The sequence below is a fragment of the Solanum pennellii genome, chromosome 2 (assembly GCF_001406875.1).
Source record: "Solanum pennellii chromosome 2, SPENNV200".
Classification (NCBI taxonomy): domain Eukaryota; kingdom Viridiplantae; phylum Streptophyta; class Magnoliopsida; order Solanales; family Solanaceae; genus Solanum; species Solanum pennellii.
The window spans coordinates 10,659,245-10,674,418 of NC_028638.1; the positions used below are offsets into that span (position 1 = coordinate 10,659,245).

The 15,174-nt window shown below is 41.0% G+C and overlaps 1 pseudogene; it reads right to left on the minus strand.

Annotated features, from left to right (window-relative positions):
• The window catches only part of LOC107009755, a 74,451-nt pseudogene extending 65,786 nt beyond the window's left edge, over positions 1–8,665 (minus strand).
• Between the last annotated feature and the right edge of the window lie 6,509 nt (positions 8,666–15,174).

Below are 15,174 nucleotides of genomic sequence, written 5' to 3' on the forward strand. Positions count from 1 at the left end.
TATTTAAGTCCTAATACCTAGATGAATTCATTCTTCTAAATGAAAACCCCAAAATCTCTAAGAAATTCTCTAGAACTCCATTGAAGCCAAAACTCAAGAAAGAGCTCGGATTGAAGATTTGATTAGTGATTCTTCATCAATTTCGTGGTTTAGCTTCATTGAGGTATGTTTTTTAATCCTTGAAACTCTATTCATCAAGGAGACCATAATTCAAAGAGATTGCTAAGTTTTTGTAAAGATGAACTTGTCCAATTTATGATCTATCCATTGGTTCTAGAATTAAAGGTTTTAAATCATTGTATATTGATTGAATTTTTTTTAATTAAATGATTTTAACACAACTCATGCAACATTTCAAAAATCCAAAACTTGTCGTGGAACCTAACATAGATGTTTTAAGGTCTAGACACTATTTTTAGGACAATAATAATGAATATAAGTCCCATTAAGAAGTTTAGGAACCAAAACGTCTATGACGTTCGGAAATTAGTTTTAAGGGGTACTAGCGTGCCTTAGCCTATTTGACTAGCTTTTAGGAGTCAAATATCCATGAAATTAGGTGGAATGGTGTATACTAAGTGTTAATGATTATTTGTGGTTGAAAAGTCCGGGTATGACTCCTCAAGGACCAACCAAAGGAACTTGAGGAGGACCCTAGCACATAGGAGGCAACACTGCCTAGGCAGTGTGCAACAACGAGAAGCCATCAACGGCTCATGTATGGATAGACAGGGTGTGGATGCCCACCGTCGTCCCACACTTAGCCAAAATGTAGGAGGCCCTCAAATTCAAAGTCTTTGAAATCAACGACGGTTGTGTAGCACGGAAGTCACAGTGCCCGTCGACTCACAGAAGGACCGTCATCGGGATTCCGTTTGTGAGGGTTTATTTTTCTGCACAATTTAAGTTAAGTACAATTAAAATATTTAATGAGTTTAGTGGTTATTAAGGGAAAAAAGAAATATTAACTAACTAATTTAACCCCCCATATAAAGACCCCAACCTAAACACAACTCACAAAATAAACTCTCTTCCTTCTCTTTTCTTTCTCTCTCTATTTAAAGACACCATTGAAGGAAAGATAGGGAGGTTTGGGGGTCTTTAAAGTTACAATTTCACCAACAAATATTCATAAAACGTTAATGTATGGGATCTAATTCACCTTTGAGACTTCTTTCCTCAAAGGGTTCCTTCAAAATGTTTCCAAAAGTTGGGTTTTCATGTGGGTTCTTCTCAAATCTCAAAATTAGGGTTATGAATTGAATTTTTTATTCTTTATAATGGATAATATGAATAGATTAACATATATTTTCACTTGATTAGGATAATTTGTGATGTTTTGATCTACATAGTAGAATGATCCTTAACCCATAACCCTAGGTTTGATCTTGATGTGAATTGAGTTGTGATTGATTCAATTGACTTGATTATTAGTTAAATCACTATTAGACGATGTTGTTACACTAATCATGAATAAATTATGATGAATTGTAGTATTCCATACTAGTTCTTGAGATGTGATCTATGTTCTTGGTTTAAGCTTTGATTTAGTATTGAGTTATGGTATAGTAACTCTTCTAGTATTGTTAATATTTTGATTACTGAATTATAGTGTGGAACATTTAATTTGGATTGAATTGAGGATTTATGATAAGGCCTAAATGATGAACTATGAAGGATACTTGGTAAGTCTTATGATCTCTATCTTTACTTCCAAATGTTATTAATTGTGGTTAAGTCATAATGTTATATTGGAGTAAGCCTTGTCTTAGGGTTGATAGGATGGTATGATGTTGAATTTGAATGTCTTGACTATGTTGTGAGGTTGATTAAGGTGTATGTGTCATTAGGATGGTGATGACTATAAATGTGCATTATTATGATATGATATGCAAATGTGCTAACCTCACTTATATGAATTGTAATGAAACGACTTATATTCATGCAATTCTTATTGAGCTATTGATGATGATGATTATACAAGGGGTAGAACCTATGACCTAAATTAAGCTAAGATTGATAATTAAAGACTTAAAGACATTTCAAAAAGGGAATCTAGCTTAGCACCGAGTGAACTAGATTGAGGAGTGTCCCTTTCCACATAGGGAAGGTAGGAGCACTAAAGTAATCTTGAGACTGGAGACTACAATGCATGGAGCATAAGGAGGTCTCAACAATATCTCCTAGTTCTTGAATTATATCGCCCCAATAGGAATAATAGCTAGTGGATCCACATAGTTGCTATGTTTTATGTTGTGGTACTACCTTGGCAAGTAGTCCGCCTTCTTTCAGTGTAGGGTTTTATGACACCGGATTCCACACTAGCTCATGTAGTCTATGTCTCTTATGACAAAATGTTCCCAAAAGGTAAAATGAATTAAAGAATTGAATTCTAACTAGGATAACCTAAGGGGTCTAGCTTATTCTAGGTAGGGGTATGGGACTCTACCTAAGCAATGCACAAGTTAGACTTGAAGGGAGTCTTAGGAGGATGTTCTTATGTATGTTTATGTCCATGATGATTTATGATATGTATATGAATGACTTGCAAATTATTGATCCTGTAGGTTGACTAGTTCAATTATGAGTACGTGTTGGTTTATATTGTTAAAGTAAGATGAAATGTCATGATTCTTGTCGGGTTACTTGATTGAGTAAGGTTACGGGGCTTTACTTAGTCATTGCACTTGTTGACTTGATAGGGTTTCATGGGTAATTGTCTTGCTTTGCTATAATGAAATTTAACCTTATTCATGCTTAGTGTTTAATATTACTTGGATGTAGAGTTACTTGAATATGCTTCTACTTGTACAGTGGGAATTTTTAGTTGGACTAGGCTTGATGTGGTGGTATTATGATGATATGTCTATGACTTAATAAATGTGAATTATTTTTTGGTGTGGTATTGTTGAATATGCATATAAGTTTTAAAGAAAGATGCATACTTATAGATATGTCCTTTACTTAGCATGTTTTATAAATATATGTGCATATAATCTCATACTTGGTACATGTGGTGTACTAAACCCATTTTATTCCTATTTCCCAAACATTTTAGGTTTCGATCATTGAAGGCTCATTCAAGACGACTTGAAGAAGACTTAGATATTCTCTACCATCCAAGTGTATAGGTCCTCACTTTCTGAGGGCGATGCCAATATATTTCTTATAAAGATGCTTTTTTTTCTAAGACTTTTATGTTCATTCAACTTTCATTTGAGTACGATTTGTATAAGACTATATGTGACTTGTTTACATAGATGTAGGGCTATTCCCAAATTGCTATGATATTTAGATGGTATGAGATGAGACAATCCTTAAGACTATATTCTATCTTATGTATATATTTATGTGCAATAAAATTAGAAGTCTATGTAACCTTCCTATACGAAGGATCTATGTATACCCGATATATATATAATGTGTATATAGCGGTGTATGTAAATCTCCAAGTAGAAGTTGTGAAAGTTCTAAATTTTCTGTAAATTCAACTTATGAATGTGATGATGTAAACAAAAGGGCTAGTCTTATTCATCAAAGAGGGCGATGGTGCCGGTTACATCTAGGGGGTAAACCTGGATGTGACAAACTTGGTATCAAAGCACGAGGTTGAATTATCTTAGAGTTTATGTCTCTCTCTACCACATCTTTGTAAGTTTGTGTTCATATTTGTTAAGTGCGCCACACTTATGAATGGGAACCTACATGATGCCTAGGAAACTCTCATTTTTTTGAAAATCTTATATCGTGCCATTAGAGTATACTTATGGTGTGCTTTTACATCTAATTCTATTGTTGTGCTTATAGGAAGAAATAACACAAGAAGGAACGTGGCACGAAGACTTGAAAAGGAAATTGCCAATGCGGGAGATCCTCCCCATGGTGATCAAGTTCCTCCACTTGAAGAAGAGGCTACTTGGAGCAAGCATCGGCCAATCCTCCTCCTTTGACGAATGAGAATATAAGGACCGCTCTTCTTCAAATGTACCAAGTTATCACCACTCAAGCACAAGCGGACACGGCTCAAGTCCAAGCTATGATGGACCCAGAAAATTGAGAGGTTATACCCGCCCTCATCAACAAGTCACTACTATGGCTTCCCGTTTAAGGGACTTCACTCAAATGAACCCTCCTACTTTTTACGGCTCTAAGGTTGAGGAAGACATCCAAGAATTCATCGATGAATTCTATAAGATACTATTTGCTATGGGTTTGTCCACAAGTGAAAAGTTCGAGTTGGACACTTATCAACTCAAAGACGTGGCTCAAGTATGGTTTTGTTCAATGGAGGGATAATAGGCCCTTGAGAGGTGGTCCTTTGACTTGGGAGATCTTCAAGAAGGATTTTCTTTATCGGTTCTTTCCTAGGGAACTGAAGGAGGCTAAAGTGGTGGATTTCATCAATATTCGCCAAGGAGGTATGAGTGTTGATGAATACTATTTGAAATTCACTAAATTGTCAAAATATGCTCCTTTCTTGGTTTCCGATCCTAAAGATGAAATGAGTCGTTTTGTGTAGGGTGATATGCTCAAACTTACTTCTCAAATAATAAGTAAAGTGGTCGTATCAAGTAAAGAACCCAACTAAAGAGGTTGGAATCGTTCTCACGAGGAAAATAGTTCAGACTTAACTTTATTCTATTATTACTATTATTTAGTCAATTATTTTTCTAGAAAACAAAAGACAATAAAAGGGGGGGGGGGGTTATTTCAAAATTAATGAAAATAATTAACTAAATTAAAGTAAACAATGAACAGATTCAAATCTTGGAGTTTAATCAATTAATAGAAGTAACTAGGTCTTAAGTGTTCCCCACAGGTTCCTAACTTGATAATTCTAATTGTAACAATTCTTTCCTAGTATCTTGCATGTGAAGTGATAAGTTATGTATCTCTAAATCCTTGGTCCGGCATCTTGAAAATTTCACTCCGCACCTTGGTCCGGCTACGTGTGTTGCTATACTAACCCTTATCTTTACCTCATATTAAGCATTGTATTCGATATTTGACTAAGTTATTACCTCGTACCAATCGACACTAGCCTATTAGATAGTGTACACTAAATCTATGTTGATAACTCTTTTCCTATTATCTACCTCCTTGGTCCGGCAAGTAGCATTAAGGCGAAATTTAACGTTGGCCATCCATTAAAAAGACTTCTAAACGAAAGAATTATCAATACATGTTCCCACAACCCTAGTTATGGAGTTTAGTTACCCATAGTCATAATCACACTATTCATAAATTTAATATAAGAATTCATGCACTTACTTTTATAAGAAAGAATAAAATCCAGATATTCACTTAATTAATCAATAAAAGCACTAACAATCAATTCCAGAAAAAGTGTCACAATTGCTAAAATTAATCTTTAAACACTTGAACAAGAGAAGATTATCCAAAAGTCTAACTATCAAAAAGTCTAATCCCAAAAACGATATGTTTCAAACTATTTATAATAAAAACAAAAACCTAATAAAAGAAGGATTCTAATTACTGAAAATCTGTCAAAACGGGTCTGGGTCGACGGACCGTCGTGGACACGACGGGCCCTCGTGGCCTCCGTCGTCCCATACTTCACAAATTCTTTTGCTGCTTTCTTCATTATCCTCAACGAACAGGTATGACGGACTGTTCCAAGCACGACGGTCCGTCGAGGGTCTCCATTCCATAATACTTAAAGTTCTTGGAATTTGGGTACTGGGGCTACTCTCTAATCATCACAACGAACTAGCAGGACGGACCGTCGTGGCTATGACGGTCCGTCGTGGACTTCCGTAATCCCACACTAGGTCAGACTTCCCCATCTTCCTTCAGCACCTTCACTACGATGCCACCTACGGACCGTCAAAAGCTCGACCGACCGTTGTGGGCTCCGTAGGTTGTCTCTTCTGCATTTCTGGCTCAAAAACTTCCGCGTTCATCTTTGGACAAATTTCCTTCAAATAAGGAGAAACTTACATGAAAAAAATACAAAAAGGCTTTTGTACACACACTAAATTTAGGAAAAAAGCATTAAAATACCGTGAAACCACGGTATATCAACACCCTCAACTTAAATTTGTTGTTTGTCGTCAAGCGCCGCACTATGACTCACTACAAAATCTTTATACAATAGTATCCATATTTTAGCTTTCGCAATCATTTGGCTATCAATCCCGATAAGTATCATCATTTTTATGCATGTTATCACTATTAGGCTTGAATTATGTGGAACAAGACCATGACACAGACTCACCACGCACTGACACCTATCCTCTTCAATTTCTCACCAAGGTGATAATATTTCCATTATTGCAACTACTGTCATCACTTCAAAACAACATCCTCATTTTTCACACAATGATTTCAGTTTGATCATAAGGATTACTTTTCAACTCTCACTCTCAGAACAAATTCACAACTCATTCATACATATTTCCATAAGCTTGCCCTTATTTTCACTATTTTAAGTTCACCATACAACTCATAGGATCACGATAAGATTTTCTTAGCTTGTAACATAGGCTCAGGGCCAAGTAGGGTATATTTAGGTATACTTTCGTGAATTTTTTCCCTCCTTGACATATCGGCTAAACGTACCACTTTTTATCATTTTATTTTACCCAATTTCTCATATTCTTTCACCTTGCTATTTTCAGTTTTTTCTTCATTTGTGTAAGTGAATCTTTACTTTTCTTTCTTGTATTTATTATATTTGTTTATTTCACTTTTCTTTCAACTGGTTCTTGGGTCACTTTACTTTTATTCTTTCTTTCTCTTTGTTCTTTCAACCCCACTTTTCAGAGCATTCCTCATAATATCCACCCTCAACTCATGGCTTTGCCATGAGTAAAAGTACACAATACCCGAAGTTGGGTCAAGGTCACGAAAAGGTTGTTTACTGCATTAGCCACCCTCAACTTATGCTTTTGGCATAAGCTGAGGTGCACATGTCCAAGGAGAGACCAGGGCCAACACATTATTCCCAGAAAAGATCAGTTGGGGTGAAAAAGAAAGGTCTATTTTAAGCTCAAATCATTTGGATCAAAGAGGGATTAATTTCATTTGTTTTTTTTAGGCTAAAAATTGGCTATATTGAACAACGGCCTATGATCCTTTCCTAATTGTATATTACAGCTTACTTTTAGCAGGACTAACCAGGCAAGTTCTAGCTCTGTACAAATAGTGGACTATTCAAATTTTCCTCACTCACTTGACATCTCATTACTCTACCAGATTATCATACACCTAATTCGAGTCTTAGACTTAGGGTCATGCAGTAGTGTATCTCTATGTCATGCTTAGAGCCACACATTTATCAATTACTGTGCATAACCATGCATCATTTTCATTACATCAGAATATAATTTTTGTTTTAGCCATCATGCTTCAGAGTTATACTATGTACACAAGATATTGACATTCCGGTTCAACAATAAAAATAATAAGTCTCTTGGGGGAAAAGAACACTGGCAACAAAACCCCAAAAGAGAATCGTGAATTGGGCTACTCAGACTTCTCCCTAGCACTCACTTACACCACCCCCAACAAAAGATATCCAATTGTCCCAATGCATAAAAAATTGAAATACGAGAGTGGTAGGTGAAACAAACCTGGGGCGCAAAGCACTAGCGATCAGCAAGCTGGTGGGTCCGGTTCCACGGAACCCACTACATATGTAGTCTGGACACCCTCAGTAGTGTCCTCATCAGCAACAGCACTATTAATAGTGCCTCCCGCTGTCTCCACATCTCTTGAGCTAGATGCCCCAGCAGCTGACTCTACAGCCTTTATCTGACGCGCCTCCTCATCAGCAATCGAGGCTCTCCTCGCAGCCTCCATCTCACGGCGCTCCTTCTTCCGTGCTCTAGCCTCATCCTCCTCTTGACCCCTACGCCTCTTGGCATGCTCTCGAGGAGGAGGTGGTGGAATCTCAGAATAGACTAATAAAGCAGCCAACACTGTGTCCTCAACAGGCTCTGCAGAAGGGGCATCAGACTCAGGCACCCTAGCCTCTAGGATCATATTAATATCAGCTTGCAGACTCTCAACCGCAGCCTGAAGGGTCGACACGTCCACCTGAGGGGCTGTCCGGGCTAGAACCCGCAACTCAAAAGCGTCTAATCGCTGATGAACCTAAATAATCTTCCGCTCTGTGGCTGGGCCATCATACGCTCCAAGCGCTCCTTCGCTTCAGCAATAGACACTGCATCCAAGGCTGGATGGGATGCAGAAGTGTGGCCATCTGAGCCTCTAATATCTGGACCCTAGCAAGCGGGACCAGAGCGGGGAAAGAGGTTGAGCGAGAGGATCTAGGGGATGTGCTACTACCTGGGATAGACTCGACCGGGGTAATGTCAGTGGTTTTGAAAGCAGCCTGCATAGCCGTTCGAGCATGCGCTATAGTGTCAGCCAGATTCTCACCAAATAGAGGCACCTCTATACTGGGCCCTCTACGTGGATCCAACTCATTGGCGTCATCCCTGATGAGGCCGATATTAACAGTGCCCAGCGGAGTCTTGAGCTGATCAATGTGCCAGATGGTCACACCTGCGTACCTGCATAAGGACAATATCATGCACGAAAAAGGGTGAGTAGAGGTGACCTTGAAAGCCCTCTCGTGCATGACCTCTTATAGAAGCCAAGTGAAGTCCACCACAAACCCGGCTATCATCGCCGCCATCAGAACTGCGCAATCCCATGTAACTATATTATCAACAGCCATGGGGGAAAGGCAGTGGCGGACAGTCAACAATAAAAACTTTGTCATGAAAGTCAAGTTAGCCCTCCTGATGTCTCCATTCGGCTCCATTACCCAGTCAGCACCCTCTTTATCAATTGGTAAGTGCAGGGCCATCCACCTCTTGGTGGTCTCTCTCACCGATGGCTCACGCAAGAATTGGCCATCTTTAACAATTTGCCACGGTAGTCGAACTCGGCGGTGAGAGGGGTCCTGTTAGCAGCAACATCCTCGCCGTACAGATACCGGCAGATGGCTGGTAGGGAGATGTCGACCTATATGCCGCGTACTCTAACGTGCTCAAGTGGGGCATGTTTTGCGAGGGCAACCCGCCTATCGATCTGTGATCGGAGAGTATCCACATAAGAGGCATAAAACTCTCGGACCAACTCCTCACTGTAGCGGCCTGAAGAACGAGCTGTCCACTCTAATCGATGTCTGGTGAAGAGATTGTGTATATCTGGCATGGTGGGGAGACTTCCCGTAAGGACCTGCCTTTCAAGTGTAAGGGTCCGTGTCATGATACCTTTATCATTTAGAAACTTGGCGTCTGAATACACTTGGTATTGCCCGTCTACACACCACCGGTTGGGCTGGTCGGCAACCGGGGTGAGAGCACTAGTCGGTGAGCCTGGAGTGGAATCAGGACTGTCAGCCTCATCAGACGAGGCATACTGTGCAGCCCTGGCGGGTGCAGGGACTTCTGCAGACCCGGAGGCTCCGACCATGAAACTCCTAAGGAACCAAACGCTCCTTCTTCTTGTGTAGCTGACCCAGAAGGTGTGTCGGTCAGTGTGCGCTCCTTATCAGACTGGGAGGCTGTGACTACGCTGGACGCCACCTTTTTGGGTGTAGCTCTGGTTGCACGTACAGATCGTGCTGGAGAGGCAGTGCCTGGGGCACGTACTCGAGATCATGCTCATCATCAGAGCCTATAACCAGTCAGGCAAACGGGGTACAGACTTTGAACGCCCACGTGCATAAACTCGATCTTGTTTTGGTGTTATTAGAGATATTACCTGTAAAGAATCAATATTAGTACTAGAAAGAGCAAATAAGACAAGAAAAAACGACACAAAATACACATAAGAGCAGAGCTGTAATGACATCTATGTAGTAGCAGTGACATACGATGGACCAGGTGATGGCTCGTCGTGAGTATGACGGACCGTCATGGGGTCTGTCATGTCTTACTTCAACTATGGTTATATGGAGACCCCTAAAGGAAAGTATCTGAAAGTTATGATGGATCAGCAGGACGGACCGTTGTGATAATGACGGTCCATCGTCGATGTCCGTCGTGGGAACTTACAAAAAGTATGGAGACCCTTAGGAGAGGGTTTTCTGACCGTCATGACGGTTGTGCAGGACGGACCATCGAGGGTATGAAAGTCCGTCGTAGATCTCCGTCAGATGACACTTGGAAAAAAATGGAGACCCTTAGGACAAGAGTCTCTAACAACCATGACGGTTTTGCAGGACGGATCGTCGTGTTGATGACGGTCCATCTTAGATGTCCGTTAGAGGACACTTAGAAAAAGTTGGAGACCCATATGAATAGGGTCTCTGACAACCAGAATGGTTGTGCAGGACGGACTGTCGAGGGTATGACGGTCCGTCGTAGATGTCCGTCAAAGGACACTTGAAATAAAATTGAGACCCTTAGGACAAGGGTCTCTGACAATCATGACGGTTGTGCAGGACGGACCGTTGTGTTAATGACGGTCCGTCTTGGATGTCCTTCAAAGGACACTTAGAAACAGTTGGAGACCCTTAGGACAAGGGTCTATGACAAACATGACGGTTGTGCAGGACAGGCCGTCGTGGGAATGACGGTCCGTCGAAACTGTCTGTTGGTGGACACTTAGAGAAAACGAATAGTGGGGTGTTGGAACAGACCCTATGATGGTCCGTCGTGGGGACGAAGGTCCGTCATCGGGGTCTCGTTCTGTCATTCAGTGAAAGAACTGAGGATGTCACAATCATCCCCTATGACTCAAACGGAATACTTAGTGTTAACCTACATGTTTCGAACCCAAATACCTAGAAAACTAGCAATGCTAAAGCACCAATTTCTCGAGTTTTAACAAGGCAATTCGAGGATTCTTAACCTAGGTCAGACAAAATTGGATCAAAGAAGGAAGACCCATCAAAAGGAAATAGTCTAATAGTAATTGAAAAACAAAAATTCAATGTAAATGGGTAGAGATCAGATACACATACCTGAGAAGAGGAGAAAAATAAGCAAGTGATGCACTTGGTTATCAAGAGCAGAACCACAGCAGCAGACTCCGACTAGTAGAAAGAAGATTTCCGGAATTTGGAAATTTGGGGAAGCGATCAGTTGATAGAGAAGAGAGGTACGAAGTTGGAAGTTGGAAAGGGAGGGAAATGGGAGAAAGAGGGAAGGAAATGAGTGAAATGAAAGGGTTGGGTTTTTAAATGTTAACAATTTTTAAAATAACCCTAACCGGGTCGGGTTGGATCGGGTACTCTCATTAATGACGCAATGAGTCCCAGACGACGGTCCGTCGTAGATGCGATGGTGCGTCATGGTTTTTGTCGTGGATGCCCTAATTTTGAAAATAAATGAAAAACGTACCTGGCAAGACGGATTCATGCGACGGTCCATCACAAGCGTGACGGTCCGTCGATGTATCCGTCAGTGAATGTAGCGGAGTGATTTTCTGCAGAATTTCCTTGTGATATGCCTGCAAATTTAAAACCCATTAGTAGAAAATGCTACCAACAAGCGCCTGATTTAACGTCGCGGGACGACTGAAGATACTTGATTACTCATACTTCATCAAGATGGTACGCCTAGATCACTTATTCGCCGATTCGGCATGCCCAAAATAGATTTTTATTCATTGTCCATTCACCTTATACCGCACACCCTCCTTGGTTTCCAACTCTACTGCTCCATGAGGGAATAGTTGGGTAACCAAGTAAGGGCCAGTCCATTTGGAATTGAGCTTGCCCGGAAACAAGCGCGACCTAGAATTGTATAAAAGCACCAAATCCCAAACCATAAACTATCATTGTTCAATTTTTAGGTCATGGTACTTCTTCATCTTTTCTTTGTAGAGGGCTAAGCTTTCATAAACTTTCAGGCGAAATTCATCGAGTTCATTCAACCCAATTAACCGTTGTTCTGCAGCTTCGTTCCAATCCATTTTCAACTTCTTCATAGCCCATGTGGCTTTATGCTCTAATTCAACCGGAAGATGAAAATCTTTCCCATATACAAGGTTGTATGGGGACATACCTATGAAAGTCTTATACGCTGTCCGGTAAGACCAAAGAGCATCATCAAGCCTCCTTGACCAATCCGTTCTACTAGTGTTCACTATTTTTGACTATATCTGTTTGATCTCCCTATTTGACACTTCAACTTGCCCATTAGTTTGAGGATGGTAAGGAGTGGCCACATTATGGCGAACTCCATATTTCTCCAATAATCCGTTGAACAATTTGTTGCAAAAGTGGGATCCCCCATCACTAATAATTGCCCTTGGGGTACCAAATCGAGAGAATATATTCTTTTTCAAGAATGCAGTGACACTCTTCCCTTCATTGTTTGCGAGGGCGATGGCTTCATGCCATTTAGATACATAATCAACCGCTACTAAAATATACTTCATTCCATGAGAACTCACAAAAGAACCCATAAAGCCAATACCCTAAACATCAAATAACTCAATCACAAGAATGGGGTTTAGAGGGAGCTCTTGCTTTCTTGAAATGCTGCCATCTCTTTGGCATCTATCACATGCTTTAGCAAACTCATGAGCATCTTGATGAAGAGTTGGACAATAGTAACCACATTGTAATATCTTATGAGAGGTTTGGATACCACTATGATGTCCACCAATGGGTGAGGAATAGCATGCCTCTAAAACACTCAGCATCTCACATTCTGGCACACAACGTCGAATAAGCCCGTCGGCACAGCTCCTACAAGTATGGTTCATCCCAAAAGAACTTCTTCACATCGTACATGAACTTTTTTCTTTGATGAAAGGACAAGTCCGATGGAATAATATCACTAGCCAGATAGTTCACGAAATCTGCGAACCATGGAATCAAGTCTTGTGAGGCAGCCAATACATGCTCATCGAGGAAAGTATCATCAATATCAGTCTTATCCCCTAACTCTCTCATAGCTTCATCTTCTAGACGGGACAAGTGATCGTCAACTTGATTTTCGGTCCCTTTTCTATCCCTCACTTCAAAGTCAAATTCTTGTAGCAGTAATACCCAACGAATCAACCTTGGTTTCGCATCCTTCTTTGCCATAAAATATCTCAATCCTGAATGGTCAGTATTCACTATAACTCTAGTACCTAGCAAATAGGAGCGAAATTTTTCAAAAGCAAAGACTACTGCCAGGAGTTCTTGCTCAGTCATTGTGTAGTTCTTCTTGGCTTCATTTAGGGCTTTACTAGCATAGTAAATGGGGTGAAGGATTTTGTTCCTTCTTTGTCCCAATACCACACCAAGAGCAACCCCACTAGCATCGCACATCACCCCAAATGGAATGTTCAAATCCAGAGAAATAATGATAGGTGCAGACACCAAATTTTTATTTTAGCTCGCCGAATGCTTTAAGACAGGATTCATCAAAATAAAATTTACAATCTTTCTCCGGCAGTTTGCACAACAAATGTGTAATTTTTGAAAAATATTTGATGAATCTCTGGTAAAAAACTACATGCCCAAGAAAGCTTCTCACACCTTTTACAGAGATAGGTGGGGGAAGTCTCTCTATTACGTCGACTTTAGCTCCATCAACCTCTATGCCCTTTTCTGAAATGCGATGACCCAAAACAATCTTTCTATTTACTTAATATGCAAACTTGCTCCGAGCCGAGTCAGTGTTGGGGTTGGGTTGGTTGATCGCCCAAAAAATGATTCTTATCCCATCCGTCAGGTTTGTATGTACCCACGCTCCTGTTTATTATTTTCTAGAACCTTAGGAACTATCCTTTCTGGTTGCCCCCTCCCTCCCCTGGCTTTGCCCTTCGGTTTGTCAACCAACCTGGCATGTTCAGACCGGGGCGCCTCGACGATGATGTAGTCGTAGTAGTACTCTGATGGGAAATCTATTAAGATCCACCAATGACTCCGATTCGATCCGCCCCCCGACTGGGAGGCATCTACCTCATCCCGATCACAAGGAGAGGTTCACTATGATGGGGGGTACTTTTTTTCCCTAAAGGAAAAAATTAAATGCATAGGGGACCATCCTTTTGTTGAGGCATGCTCCTCAGATTTACGGATCCGATTCTAAAGTCCTTTCTTATTCTTAAACCACTTCCCGTTCGATTTCTGAAAGATAGAGATCAGGATTTCTAAATGAGATTAAGTTCCGCTCATCTGCGTCAAGACATTGAATTTTTTCTCAATGAAAAAGGTCTCGAGGAGAGGTACGAGGCAAAGTCCAGGTTATATCAAAGAAGACTACTTCCTGGTGGTTTAGTAAGGGCTTTAGGAAAAGGCGTAACTACTATTGTCGAAAGGGCAGGGCTACTATACTATATGGTAAAGATCTCGGTTCATTTGTCCCTGGTTCCGGTTGGAAGTGTCATCTGTCACGGGAATCGATATCTGTATTTGTATAAATATAATAGATGCTTTTTGCTTTGTCTTTTAAATCGGATCTAGAATGTATTGGTAAGGATCTCTACCCTGTCCATTTGTTTGGAGGGTGCTTGTCTCTGCTCTGAGTCCTCTCTCATCCAAGCAGCTGAAGAAAAGCGAGAGTGAAACTACGAACTAAAAGAAGGCGTTCTCCTATTGAGAATACGAGACCACCTCCGACTTTTTTTGGCGCACTTGTTTGATGAGCGCTTTTAAGCCTAAGCGCCCCATAAGTAAAAAGCTAGCCAAAGCAAGGTAGAAGTAGCAGTCTCAGTAGTGGTTGCAGGTGCAGATGAACAAGACTTGGATAAAGGAACGTATGAGTACGACATGGACACTAGGGTTAGTTTCCATAGGGCGAAGCGGCGACCTCATTCAATTAGCGGAATCCGACGTCAATTGGTTACCAATTGGTAGTTCCTCATCGTGCATTGACTGACTCTTCATGGGGTTGAAAACAGCGCTCTGAAACCGGTGGGAAAAAAAAGCGAGATAAAAGACGACGGTTGCAAAGCAAGGGGTGAGGTAGCACTTGCCATAGGAAGAGATCTCTCACCTTGACGGGAGGATTGGCAGGAGGAAGATCCGAAACGGGTGTAGCTATCGAGTGCGTTTTGCCTCGGCTTGTTGGTAAGGTGAGAGATTCAAGCTCAATTTCAGGTGGTGCACCCTCCACACAAGCACCGCCCGACAAAGGGGGATCGGCCTTAGTCTTGGGCTGATATCAGACTTCAATCAACCCCTTCGTACTTCGATCCAATCAATCAATCGATCAAGAGACCTGGCCTTCCAGCGGTAGTGTGAATTCT